Source organism: Cryptomeria japonica, chromosome 2 (genome assembly GCF_030272615.1).
Source record: "Cryptomeria japonica chromosome 2, Sugi_1.0, whole genome shotgun sequence".
NCBI classification, from domain to species: domain Eukaryota; kingdom Viridiplantae; phylum Streptophyta; class Pinopsida; order Cupressales; family Cupressaceae; genus Cryptomeria; species Cryptomeria japonica.
The window spans coordinates 386764618-386779005 of NC_081406.1; positions in this window are offsets into that span (position 1 = coordinate 386764618).

The following is a 14388-nucleotide window of genomic DNA, read 5'->3' on the forward strand; positions in this document are numbered from 1 at the left end:
CAATTTGCCACAAATATTCAAAAAAGGAAACAAATCAAGAAAGAGGAATTGGAAATTATGAGCACAAATCTTCAAAAATAGAAATAAATCAAAAAAAGGAATTAATTGACCAAGAAAGAATTAAAAATTGAGAAAAAGAAATCAATTGGAGATAATATTGAAAAAAACAAATTAAAAATTGATTAATAATCTCAAAGAAAGCAATTAAAACAATTAAATCTTAAAATTGAATGAAATAGAGAATAAATCAGTTTTTCTTGATTTAATCTTAATTTTAGTTCAATTTCCTTTAAAACTGAGAAAAGCATCCAATCACATCAGTTCACCTAGATTGTGCTTCCTCTTGGAAAATCTTCCCCGCTCATCATCATTTGATCTCGACCTTTGGTTTCTTTATGAATTTTCTATAAATTCAGGCTCTCATCTCTCATTCAAAAATCTTGGAAAATATATTGTTATTATACTATTTTTGCTCTAGGTTCATTGAGAATATTGCATACATATTTAGATCATTTATCTCATTTATTGATTAAATCTTGTTAGATTAATCTTGCATCCATCTAGCATTAATATCATGCTCATATAGATTAATAGCCTTCATCTTGGTGTAGTCTAGTCACTGGATTGCTTATACAAATCTGAGAGCAATCTTATACCCGCATCTTTTAGAAGGCAATGGGTTAGTTTGTTATGGTTTTTCATATTCATGCTTATATCTGACTAACCATGCATCTAATGACTTAATTGAAGTGTTGTTTATTCCAGATACAGATACAGGTCCACTTTTCACACACACATTTTTGGCGCCCACCGTGGGGCAGAAAATTACTTTTTTGGCCTCAGAATCATTCTTTTTATCCTACAGGTTTCATCCGTACAGTCTACGAAATATCGTACGAGCAGTTTCACTGCATCGTACGACATTATATTGAAGCTTGCCATTTATCATACGACACAATATTATATCCTGTAAATTGTCATTCGAATCAGAAGATGGACTCGTATGAAATACTTCTTCTGTTATCTTCTGTCGTTCTGTATTGATTTCTGACTCCTACGATAAAAGTTTTCTGTCGTTCCATTTTATGATAATTGTCATACAATTCTGTTCTTTGTTAGATTAAAAGAAAGTTTCACTTTTCGGGGTTTTTCTTGAATTAAATTTGGATTATGCTAATGCTAACCCTGAATTGTCTTTTGTCTGCTTGAGATTTTCACAGCCTGACTAGTTTCTTGCAGGATGCTTGTCAAAGAATTTATCAATCAAACATATGCCTGTCAAAGAATAAAAACAACATGACTACTGATGCGTTGTTTTTGCAGGTTGCCTAAAGAGAAATCAATCAAACATCATGTATTGTTTAATTTTTTTTAGGCACCTAACTTGCTATCTAGGTAATGAACAAATCTGTCTTTTATGCTTTTTTGGAAAATTCTGAGAGGTAGGAGAGTATGCTCTTGTCATTCTAAGACAATTAGAAATCTAGACCCTTGAGGCTTTTTCTTTGTTTGAGATTTGTACATCTTTAGCAGGCCTGCCCTTCCGAGGGGTTGAAAAACTCTTAAAGCCATTATGGCTGGTGTGAGGGAAATGACCTAAGTGGGAATGACTAAATGCCAAGTACTACAACCCACTATAAAATAAATGTTATTTGATGAAAATCAAGTCAACGGCAGTGCTTAGGAATATCTCTCCTTAGTACCTTCGGGTATATTGAACCTTCATTTTCAAGGCTGGGAGACCTCTTAATTGAGTTTATACCTCGACGCGCCGAACAAAACCCTTACTAGATCCAATTAAAATTAGAAGCTACCCGATTCACCTCCGAAAGGTTGATAATCTTTGTGCAAGAGAGATAGTAACTCTCCCAAGACACTTTCCATATCATGCCCCCATTAGCGTTTGGAGTCGACTAATACGGCATTGAGAATCCATTGTGTGAGACTCAGCGGCTATATTTTGATTAGCTATTGGGTGTGTACCTAAGTCAGCAAGCAAATGTTTTCTTCTCTAAGCCAACTTCCATAGGGTTTTCATGATGTGATTGTAGTTACTATTCATATTGTGTGTTTTCTATGTTTTCATCCCTCAAACTAAAATTGGAATACTAAAACTAGAGAAAACAAATCAACAAACTCAATGATCAAAACTTTGTCCGTGTCACAAACTAGTCTATCTTGGTAAAAAATCAGTCCATCTCAGAATTGGTCATACTCAGTTGTCATACCCAGCCATTGAAAAACTCAGAATTTTGTCTCTATCCTATTAATAGTCATACGAGCTTGGTCATTTCTCATCTTGCATCATATTCTGTGTCATACAAGTCTACTAAATTGTTGTGCAAAGCTCAATTCTCTGTCGTACGAAACCCAGAAGTCTGTCATTTCAAACTAAATCATGTGTCATACGAAACATAACTGCTCAGAATTATTTTTCATTCAGGACCTACCCATTTGTCATACGATACTAGGCATCAACTCGTACAGAATAGAACTGTCATCGTCCTGAACCTGTTATACTATCGTACAATTTCAAAATTTTTGTCATATGGGTCGTTGATTTTGCCAGTCCAGAACAGTCAAACCTATCCAAAATAGTCTACAGCGAGCCTAAAATTGGTTATCATCCTCCTGAGCATAAACAACCTTGATAGTGTACCTCTGTTGTTGTGTTGCATGATTTTGTCGATCATCTTTAAGCTAGTTCAAACAAATATCTTATTAAACCTAAGTTAACTTAGATAATGTCTTACACAGGATAGATCATTCTTGAAACCAAACCAGATCTTAGTTACTTCTCTCAATCACTACGTTAAATGAACTATTAGCTACAATTTGATCTTGACTTCTGCAACACATCTAGCTCTTGGTCTTGTCAGTTACAAATGCCTGTTCAAACCAAAAATTCTCACAGCAAAAGGGACAAAGAAAAAGAAACACCCTTTGTGTCAAAAGACAATCCATTCTATGTGGAAAATGTCTTTTACAATAAACCGTCCTCATCACAGATACCAATTTACGACATACCAATCTTTGGTTAACCCCTATCTCCCACCATGTTTGGGGAAAGACAAGAAAGAGAAGCTAATAAATGAGACACTCATGATGACTTTAGCAATCATGCCACTGATAGTGATTCCTCATCGACTGAATCTGAGCTTCCTGAACCTCCTGAAGCCGAAGTACATAGATGTCAGAATGATAAACAATTTCAAAAAATAATGATGGTCATCATGGCTAGGGAAAAAGAAGACTTTCCTAGAATTAGCAAGGCAAGGTGCCAAACTCCCTACTGGTTATAATGTGGAGGCCCTTGTCGCTAAAGAGGAAGAGACACCATGGGGAAAAATAAGCAAACAAATGCAAGCATTACAAACTGCGGTCACAAGAATAGAAGACAAAGATAAAACACCAAAACAATATTCTCTGGACACAATATGCCCATTCCCATTTGACAAAAACCTTTACATGTCTCCATTTCCTTCATGAGTTAAGATCCCAAAATTTGACAAATATAATGGTACCTCAGATCCTCAAGATCATGTCAGAGAGTTTTGTGCCACTTGTATGGCCAATGCATGATCAAACGTACCTCATGCACCTTTTCCCAAGGAGTTTAGGGGGTCATGCAATGGAATGGCTCGCAAGCCTACCCGTAGGGATAAAAATGTTTGAAGAACTAATCCAACTATTGTTACAACAATACTCATACAACATTCATCACCCAGTCGCTATGATAGAGCTTTGCAATACCAGACAAAAGACAGGAGAACCCTTTCTCACCTTCCTCCAACGATGGAGAAAGATGTTCTCTAGATATTCACAGACTATCCCATACCTTGAGAAAATGGATATCTTTGTCAACAACTTAGTCCTTGAATTGAAGTACAGTGTCTAGATGCAAGTACACCCTTCATTGAACAAAATGGTAGATAACGCCCTCAGAATGGAAGACATGCTTATCAAAAAGGGAGATATATCACTTTGGAAAGAAACATCACAAGGTTCTAGCTCTAAGGAAAAGAGTAAATACTGGAAATATGGCAAAGATAGCAACAAGAATGTCGTTAATGATGGAGTGGTAGATACTATCTAAGCAAAAACAAAATCCACAATATTTAACTTGGCCAGTGGCACACAAGCACTCAAGGCAGCTAAAACTACAACAGAGAATCCCCCAAAGAAAACAAGAGAATTGTTTAAAGAAAAACCTTGGCTTTCAAAGCCTAAGTGTGATTTTACTCCTCTAGATGAATCATATGAATTGGCTTTTAAAAATTTATTGGAAAATAATTTGATAACATTACCAGAAAATTCTAGACCATATGACCCAGAAATGAGACCCAAATGGTGGAGAGAAAATGAATACTGTGACTACCATCGGAACAAGGGACATAGCATAAACAACTGCATGAAACTCCGACATGAAATCCAAGATCTCATTGATGTAGGTAAGATTGTTGTTGGAAATCACATGACTAATGATAATCATAAGGACTTTAAAGATCCCTTACCCACTTATGAACAAGAAGATTCCTCAAAATCCAAGGGAGGAGCTAGAGTCAATTATACTTACACTAACAACGATAATGTGATCAACATGATTGAATCTGCTCAAACTGAATATTGCAATGTGATCATAGTCCCATATCACCAAAATCAAGGACAAGCTGCTAATGCCATGACTCATGCTCAAAGGAAGATTACTCTCCTAGGAGCTAGTTCCTCAACTTTTGATCAAACAACATCAAATCTACCAAATAGACAAACAGACACAATCATGGCTAAATCAAAACAACTGGCTTCATTGTCTTCTCCTAGTTATAGTATTGTTGATCAATTGAAGAGAACCAATGCTCAAATCTCCATTTTGGAACTACTTAAGATTTATTCTCCTCATAAAGAGGTCCTGGACAAGGCTCTACTTACCACCAGTGTCCCTAAAGATTTAGACATAGATCAGTTTCAATCTATGGTGGGCACCTGACTTCACCTCATTATCTCACTTTCTCTGAAGAAGATGATAACTCACTGAGTCACCCACATAACCAGCCATTACACATTGAAGCCATGATCCATAAACACCGAGTTAAACGTGTTTTGATAGATGGAGGCGCTGGGTTGAATATCTGTACATACAATCTACTAACACAGCTGGGATTTTCTGCAAATGTTATTGATCCAACAAAGAAAATAATAATCAAGGCTTATGATGAAGAAGAAAGAACCTCTAAGGGTCTGGTGTGATTACCGATCAGGGTAGGACCTGTAGAAAGAGATGTCATTTTTCAAGTCCTGGATCTTCATCTTGTTGGCATTATGTGAACCGGTATAATGACATAATGATATTGTATGTTGTCATTGATGTCAATATGTGATATGAAGTGATCCGTCATATGTGATATGTGAGAAGAGAGAATCGGCATATGTGTGAACCGGTGTATATGCCAAAGTGAAGTGGTATATTTGTTCAAGGTGAACTGGCATGTAGTTATGGGAACTGACACATGGAAGCATTGTATGACTATTGATTGGTAGGTAGTTTCCACTTCAAAATTTCTGATTGGAGTACCTCAAGCCTATGTGACTCAATTGATGATCTTTGTGTGATGAGTTAGAAGTATAACGGAGAACAGATCATGTTGCCACATAAGTCCTGTGTGCGTGAAGGATCTTGCATGAAGAAGACTATCCCTATCTACCTTGGGAATGTGCGAAGTTTGTTAAACGGTGATAAGGCGTAATGGGTTATTAGCCGCCATGAAATCAGTGAATAATGGATGATGGAGAATGTCTTGAGATCGATTCAAGATTGTTGCATTTAATGTAGTATGATTCAATGGTCAGGATTGAACCATTTGAATTGCTTAACCCAACAGGTTTAGGGTTTAGGTTTTTTGCTACCGACCTGTCTATTTCCTATAAGGTCGATGTTGTGTTTCTTTCTAAAGTTGTTGGCAAAAGTTGTATGTGTGTATCCAAGGGAAGTGATATGTTATTCTTGCCAGACCAAAGGAGAGAAGAGATACCTACAAAGGGAATGTGTAGAAGGTGGAGAGGAGCCAAAATGGATCTGCATTAGCATTGAGTGCTATTACCGTATCATTGTAATTCCTGTTGATCTTTAACCACTTCAACAGTTGTGAAATCCCTTAACAAGGTAACTTGAAGTTATTGAGTTCTGGGAAGCTATAGAGCTCAAGAGATCCTTTAGCTATTGAATTCTTCAAATCCTCTAACAAGGTAACCCTACTGGGTTTAACCCTTAACTAGGTGATCCCTAAGAGCGTCGTTTCCTAACAGAACCTATTGTATCTGTCTTTAACAGGACAAGGGTCCTAACAGAGCGGACTTCCAAAGGGTTCAACAACAAGCTTGTGGGTATTCATCCCCACCATGGTTTTTCCCAGGTGGGTTTCCACATGAAAAATATGTGTGTCATGTGTGATGCTTTGATGTTACCTATTAAGCATATGATGGTTTTGTGTTTTATGCCTGTCAATAAAACAAGTTGAACTAGCAATTGTGAAGATATGATGATAGATTACCTGTTCGTACATAAGGGTGAAATGGTAGTGTAGTTCTAAGTTGAGTAGGAAGATAAGTGAGTAACTAGTATATGATTATTTTAGTTGTTCTAGGTTTTACCAGTTTTACTCTGCTTCAAACCGGTGTCACTGTTTGCCAGTCATTTGGAGTAATTGTTGTTGAACCAGTTTAGAAACTGTATTTTACCTATATTGATTCACCCCCCCCTCTCAGTACCAGTTTGGAACTATTTTCTCATCATTGAGTTATCAATTGGTATTAGAGCGTCCTCCAGGTCCTCTGTGTTTTAAGCTTAACCACTTGAGGTAAATATCCCAGTCAAATGATGAAGAGGGAAGGTCCAAAGTTTAACAAGGAAAATTTTGGTATATGGAAAGATAGGATGAAGATATTCATCAGAAGCATGGGTGCTCAACACTGGAGTTATGTTGAGAATGTCTATGTTGTCCCTATCGGTACTCTCACCGATGACCAAAAGAGAGAGATACAAGAAAATGGGAAAATCATGGAAGCCCTTATTAGTAGTCTATCTGACATTGAGTTTATTGATGTTCAGGACAAGATAAATCCCAAAGAGGTATGGGATGCTCTCGAAAATATCTATGGTGGTGATGAACATGTAAAACAGGCTAAGGAAGAAAGCCTGAGAGGGAAGTTTGAAGATATGCAGATGGTTGAGGGTGAGACCATTCAGCAGTATGGAATAAGAATCAAAATAGTTGTTGGAGAAATCAAGAGTGCAGGTGGTAAAATAGAAGATTCCACTGTGGTAAGAAAAGTCCTGAGATTGTTGTTGCCGGTTTATGCAATAAGGGTTGCTGCTATTTAGGAGTTGAGATCAATAGAAAAGACTAAGGTATTCTTGGACTCCATCATAGCCAAGTTGATAGCTTATGAGCTAAATAGTTTTGATGGCAATGTTCAAAAGACTGAATCAACATTTAAAGCCTCTTCTATACCAATTTGAAAAGGAAAAGAAGCTCGGACTAGTGGTGAACCTAGACAGAGCAGAGAAATAAATGATGAGGAGATTCTGATGGCATTTGAAGCTCAACTTGCTAGGAAGCTTGCTAAAGGAACTGGTAAATACAAAGGTAAGCTACCTTTGAAATGCTTTTCTTGTAATCGGATAGGACATATTGCTATAAACTGTCCTAATGGCGATAACAAGGACAAACCAGAAAGGTTCAGGAAATTCAAAGGAGGAAACCAGAGAAACTATTTTGTGGCAATTGATGAAGGTGTCACAGATGAAGAATCAGAGGATGAAGAAATTGAAGATATTGTGTTTGTTGCCGTGAAAGAAGATGTGTTAGACACGAAGGCTCTTGTCTCCTGGTTTGATAATTCCAATGAGTGGATCATTGACAATGGCTGTTCTCACCATATGACTGGTGACGAGAGCAAGTTTATATCCTTGGAGGAGTATGATGGTGGTGTGGTTCGCTTTGGCAATGATGCACCATGCATGATCAAAGGCAGAGGGTCCATCTCTCTGAATGGAAAGAGTAGTGCTGACAATGTGTACTGGGTTGATGGTCTCAGACACAACCTTCTGAGTGTTGCCCAGCTGAATGATAGTGGCCTCACTCTAGAATTCAAGAATGGAGTCTGTAGAATTAAAGGAAAAGATGGTGAATTGTTGGCCACTAGAATGTAGACCAAAGGTAACCTATTTCATCTGAATTCAAATATAAGTACATGTCTTATGGCTAAGTTTGATGATAGCTGGATATGGCATAGGAGACTCTGCCATGTAAACTTTGATAACATTGTGAAGGCTAGTAAGATCAAGGGAGTTAGAGGGTTGTTGGTGCTAAGCAAACTAGATAATACCTTGTGCAGAGAGTGTCAATTGGGGAAAATGTCTTCCTCAAACTTTAAAGGTAAATCTTTCACTGCTGATAAATTGCTTGATCTTGTGCATACTGATTTGTGTGGTCCTATGAAAACTAGAAGTGTGTAGGGTGATAGGTACTTCATGATTCTCACTGATGACTGCTCAAGAATGATGTGGGTCACATTCTTGAAAGACAAGTCTGAAGCCTTTGTGAAATTCAAAGCTTTTAGATCATTAGTGGAGAAGGAAAGCGGTAAAAGGATCAAGTGTCTCAGAACTGATCAAGGAGGGGAATTCACTTCTGGTGAATTCAACAAGTATTGTGAAGAATTTGGCATCAAGAGGCAACCGTCTGCCCCCCAGACTCCACAGCAGAATGGCCTAGTAGAGAGGAATAATCGGACTATGGTTGAAGCAGCTAGAACCATGTTGATTCAAGGAAAGGTAGCTCACACCTTTTGGAGAGAAGCAGTGAGCACTGCAGTCTACACAACGAACTGGGTACTCATCAAGAAAGGTAAGGACAAAACTCCTTATGAGTATTGGACTGGTAAGACACCTATGGTTAGCTACTTTAGGGTATTTGGTAGCAAATGTTACATCAAGAGGAGTGAACATCAAGGCAAATTTGAAGCTAAATATGATGAGGGAATATTCCTAGGATATTCCACCAAGAGTAAAGCTCTCAAGTGTTACAACAATAGGACTCAGAGAATTATGGAAAGTATCAATGTAATAGTTGATGAATCCTCTGAGAAAATTGAGGAAATTGGCAATGAGCAAGTTGTAAATGAATTGGTTGCAACCTTCTGGGAATCGGTTGTCAGTCAACCAAGTACCAGTAACAGTGTTCCTGAACCGGTGAATGCTGATACTGATGAAGATGAGGATGAAGAGGAAAGGCAAGAAGAACCAATAAAGACCATTCCTTGGTATGTCAAGTTGAATCATGATCCTAAGCAAATCATAGGAGATAAGGATGCGGGAATCCTTACAAGAAGAAAGATCAAAGAAAACTCATGTATGATCTCTAAATTTAAGCCTAAATCATTCAAAGAGGCTCATAAAGATGAAGACTGGATTAAGGCAATGGAAGAGGAACTTGACCAGATAGAGAAAAATGGTACATGGTCCTTGGTACCCAGACCAGAACATAAAAATGTCATTGGCACCAAATGGGTGTTCAGAAACAAGCTGAATGAGGATGGCACAGTGATTAGGAATAAAGCCAGATTGGTGTGCAAAGGATATGCTCAAGAAGAAGGAGAAGACTATGGAGAAACCTTTTCTCCTGTAGCCAGATTGGAAGGAGTTCGTATGCTACTTGCATATGCAGCTTTTAAAGGATTCAAGGTATATCAAATGGATGTAAAATATGCATTTCTAAATGGTGTACTTAAAGAGGAGGTGTATATAGAGCAACCAGATGGGTTTTCCCTATCTGAAGATAGTGATATGGTGTATAGGCTAGATAAATCCTTATATGGTCTAAAGCAAGAACCTAGAGCATGGTATGAACATCTACATTCCCATCTTGTGATGATTGGATTTGAGAGAACAAGTGAAGATAGTAATATCTACTTGAAGTCTGAAGGAGATCAGATCCTGATCTGTGAGGTTTTTGTTGATGACATTATCTTTGGTGGAGATGACAAGATGAGTCATGAGTTTGCTGATGAAATGAAGAAAGAGTTTGAGATGTCACTCATAGGGGAGATTAAGTTTTTTATTGGACTGAAGATCCAACAAATGAAAGATCCATTCTTGGACTGAAGATCCAAGAATGATTGGTAAGTTGCATTATGTAGTGCATTGCAGACTGGATATTGCACATGTAATTGGCATTACTGCAAGGTTCTAGAAAAGTCCAAGAGAATCCCACTTGGTTGCAGTCAAGCGGATTCTTAGGTATCTGAAGGGAATAGTTGACTATGGATTGTGGTACCCATACAACAATGATTTCATTCTGAAAGTATTCACAGATGCTGATTGGGCAGGTAATGTGGATGACCGAAAAAGCACAACTGGTGGTGCATTCTTTCTCAGTGGTAGACTGGTCTCATGGATGAGTAAAAAGCAGAGTTGTATCTCTCACTCTATAGCAGAAGCAGAGTATGTTGCAGCTTTCATGAACTGCACTTAGACAATCTAGATGAAGCATGTTTTAAATGGCTTCAAAATCCCTATATCTGAACTAGTAAGTATATTCTGTGATAACACAAGTGCTATCACTATTTCAAAGAATTTGGTTTTACCTTCTAGAACCAAGCATTTTGAGCTTAAGTATCATTTCTTGAGGGAAAAGGTTCAGAATAAAGAGATTGCACTAGAACATGTTTCCAGTAAGGAGCAGTTAGCAGACATATTCACCAAGCCTCTCCCAAAGACTACATTTGTGCATTTAAGAGGTGAATTGGGGGTACTACCCCTTCAGGAGGTGAACTAAAAGTATTTGTTCCACATCAGTCAGATATTGCATAGTCAATTTTTTGTTGATTGAAGTGTTGAAGGATGCTACTCCTCAGGGGGAGCAACATAATGGAACAGGGATGCTTGTGCCTCCACTTTGGCATTGTTGTCAAAGGGGGAGAAGATGTGAAGCGGAGAGATATCTTTGTATATTGCCATCAATGCCAAAGGGGGAGATTGTTGGCATTATGTGAACCGGTATAAGGACATAATGACATTGTATGTTGTCATTGATGTCAATATGTGATATGAAGTGAACCGACATATGTGATATGTGAGAAGAGAGAACCAACATATGTGTGAACCGGTATATATGCCAAAGTGAAGCGGTATATTTGTTCAAGGTGAATCGACATGTAGTTATGGGAACCGACACATGGAAGCATTGTATGACTATTGGTTGGTAGGTAGTTTCCACTTTAGGATTTCCAGTTGGAGTACCTCAAGCCTATGTGACTCAATCGGTGATCTTTGTGTGATGAGTTAGCAGTATAACGAAGAACAGATCATGTTGCCACGCAAGTCCTATGCACGTGAAGGATCTTGCATGAAGAAGACTATCCCTATCTACCTTAGGAATGTGCAAAGTTTGTTAAACAGTGATAACACATGATGGGTTATCAGCCGCCATGAAATCGGTGGATAATGGACAATGGAGAATGTCTTGAGATCGATTCAAGATTGTTGCATTTAATGCAGTATGATTCAACAGTCAGGATTGAACTGTTTGAATTGCTTAACCTGATAGGTTTAGGGTTTAGGGTTTTTGCTACCGACCTATCTATTTCCTATAAGGTTGATGTTGTGTTTCTTTCTAATGTTGTTGGAAAAAGTTGTATGTGTGTATCCAAGGGAAGTGATACGTGATTCTTGCCAAACCAAAGGAGAGAAGAGATACCTACAAAGTGAATGTGCAGAAGGTGGAGAGGAGCCAAAATGGATCTGCATTAGCATTGAGTGTTGTTACTAGATCATTGTAATTCCTATTGATCTTTAACCACTTCAACAGTTGTGAAATACCTTAAGAGGGTAGCCTTAACCGGCTTGATACAAATTCTTTAACAAGGTAACTTGAAGTTATTGAGTTCTGGGAAGCTATAGAGCTCTGGAGATCCTTTAGCTATTGAGTTCTTGAAATCCTCTAACAAGGTAACCCTAACCGGGTTTAACCCTTAACCAGTTATTGTAGCCATCCCTTAACTGGGTGATCCCTAATAGGATCGGTTCCTAACATAACCTATTGTATCTATCTTTAACAGGACAATGCTCCTAATAGAGCGGACTTCCAAAGAGTTCAACAACAAGCTTGTGGGTATTCATCCCCACTGTGGTTTTTCCCAGTTGGGTTTCCACGTGAAAAATATGTGTGTCATGTGTGATGCTTTTATCTTGTGATACTTTGATATTACCTATTAAGCATATGATGGTTCTATGTTTTATGCCTGTCAATAAAACATGTTGAACTAGCAATTGTGAATATATGATGATAGATTACCTGTTCATACATAAGGGCGAAATGGTAGTGTAGTTCTAAGTTGAGTAAGAAAATAAGTGAGTAATCGGTTTATGATTATTTTAGTTGTTCTGGGTTTTACCGGTTTTACTCTGCTTCAAACCAGTGTCACTATTTGCCAATCATTTGGAGTAATTGTTGTTGAACTAGTTTAGAAACTGTATTTTTTCATGTACTGATTCGCCCCCCCCCTCGCAGTATCGGTTTGGTACTATATGCTCATCATTGAGTTATCACATCTTTCATACAACATCTTACTAGGCAGACCATGGATTCATGAAATGAACGTAGTACCATCTACGTATCATCAATGCCTGAAGTTTCCTTATAATGGAGTTGAAGTCAGTATTCCTGCCGATACAAGTTATACCTACAATGCATTAATGAAAAGTGTTAATGCTTTTGTTCCTCATAATAGAGTGGCCTCCACATCTGAAAGTTCAAAATCTTTGCTGAAAGATTTACAAAATAAATTGAAAATCACAAACACTGGCATATATGGCTACAAAATAGAGCCTATACTCTCACTAATGTCTCTTCCTCCATCACCAAGACAGTCAGGAAAACTATCAGAGGCTATGAAGCCACAAACTTCAACTCCAAAAGTCATTTACGATGGTGTCTTTATACAGTCCTCTACTTCTCCTGCGAGTGAAATAGAAGAGGATGATGTTCTCAAGTCACTTTTGAAAGAAGACAGTGAAAATAAAGAAATACGACATTGTGAGATTTCTCTGACATAATATGGTCTAGGCTATAAGATGCTTCAATGCATGGGATATTCAGGTATTGGTCCTCTTGGAAAAAGTCAAAAAGGTATTGTTGAACCTATTCAGTTACAAACTAAGTCTGCCAATGATAAAGTTGGACTGGGATATGATCCAAGAAAGTCATCAGATCAAAAGCACACACCCCACCATCAACGTAAGTGAAAGAAAAATGTACTACCTTTAACAACACAAGAAATTAATACTCAACAAACTCGAGAGGAATGTGATGGTGAACAAAAAGAATTGCCCACCTAGAGAGAGGAAATAGATGGTAATCAAGTTCCAGTTATATCAGCTATGATACCACATGAAGTAGAAGTCCCAGAGGATATGAGAGATGAAGTATACAAAATCAGAGAATTGTTTGCACCGCTGAACATTCTGGTCACATATACTAGCAGACAACAAGTAGATGATTCAGAAACTGATTCAAATGAGTATGAATGGGGTCTTGACCATCTCTCAGATACATCTACTACAGAAACCCCTAAAGAATCTAGGAATATCACAGATGATGCACAAGAGCTGATACGCCTAAAAATGCATAAAGAAATGGAAGAAATTAGACTAAAAAGACAAGAAGACTATGAATGACAGATGGAGGAAGAAAAGACACAAGCAATTTCTTCACCTACTAACTCTACCTCTAATGAGGTAGGACAAATTTGGTATGAAACTACAAAAGAAGAATTAAAAGCTACAGAAATAGAACCAGTCATCAGTCTAGAGGAAGCTGAATGGAAGAGACGATAGGGATTAACAAAACCATCAAATTCATGTCCACAAGTGTGTCAAATACAAGCAATCAATGAACCAAATCATGAAGGAACTTGTAGCATCAAATATTTGGGTGTTGATACTATATATACATTTACTAAGCCATTTGAAGATGAGTCAACAACTTCATCCTATGACTCTGATGACTCAGACAAGAGCTCTATTTATAATGACAACTATTCAACAACGCATTATGACTACTCTGTCATGAATGATGAGATACTGTCTACTGTCACACCACGATATGTAGTCCAGTCTGAAGTAGGTGATGACACTAGAAGTAAGTCGGTTGGATTAGGTCCAATAAATATTAACATGAATTTTGATAATCATGTCGTAACTCTTCCGGGTCTCGAGGCACATACGCAAGGTATTCTTTTGGAACTCGACTGGTTAGTCCGAAGCCATGATGATAGTATTGTGAATTTCCTTGGGCCTATTCCAACCTTATCCTTAATGCATCCAGAACT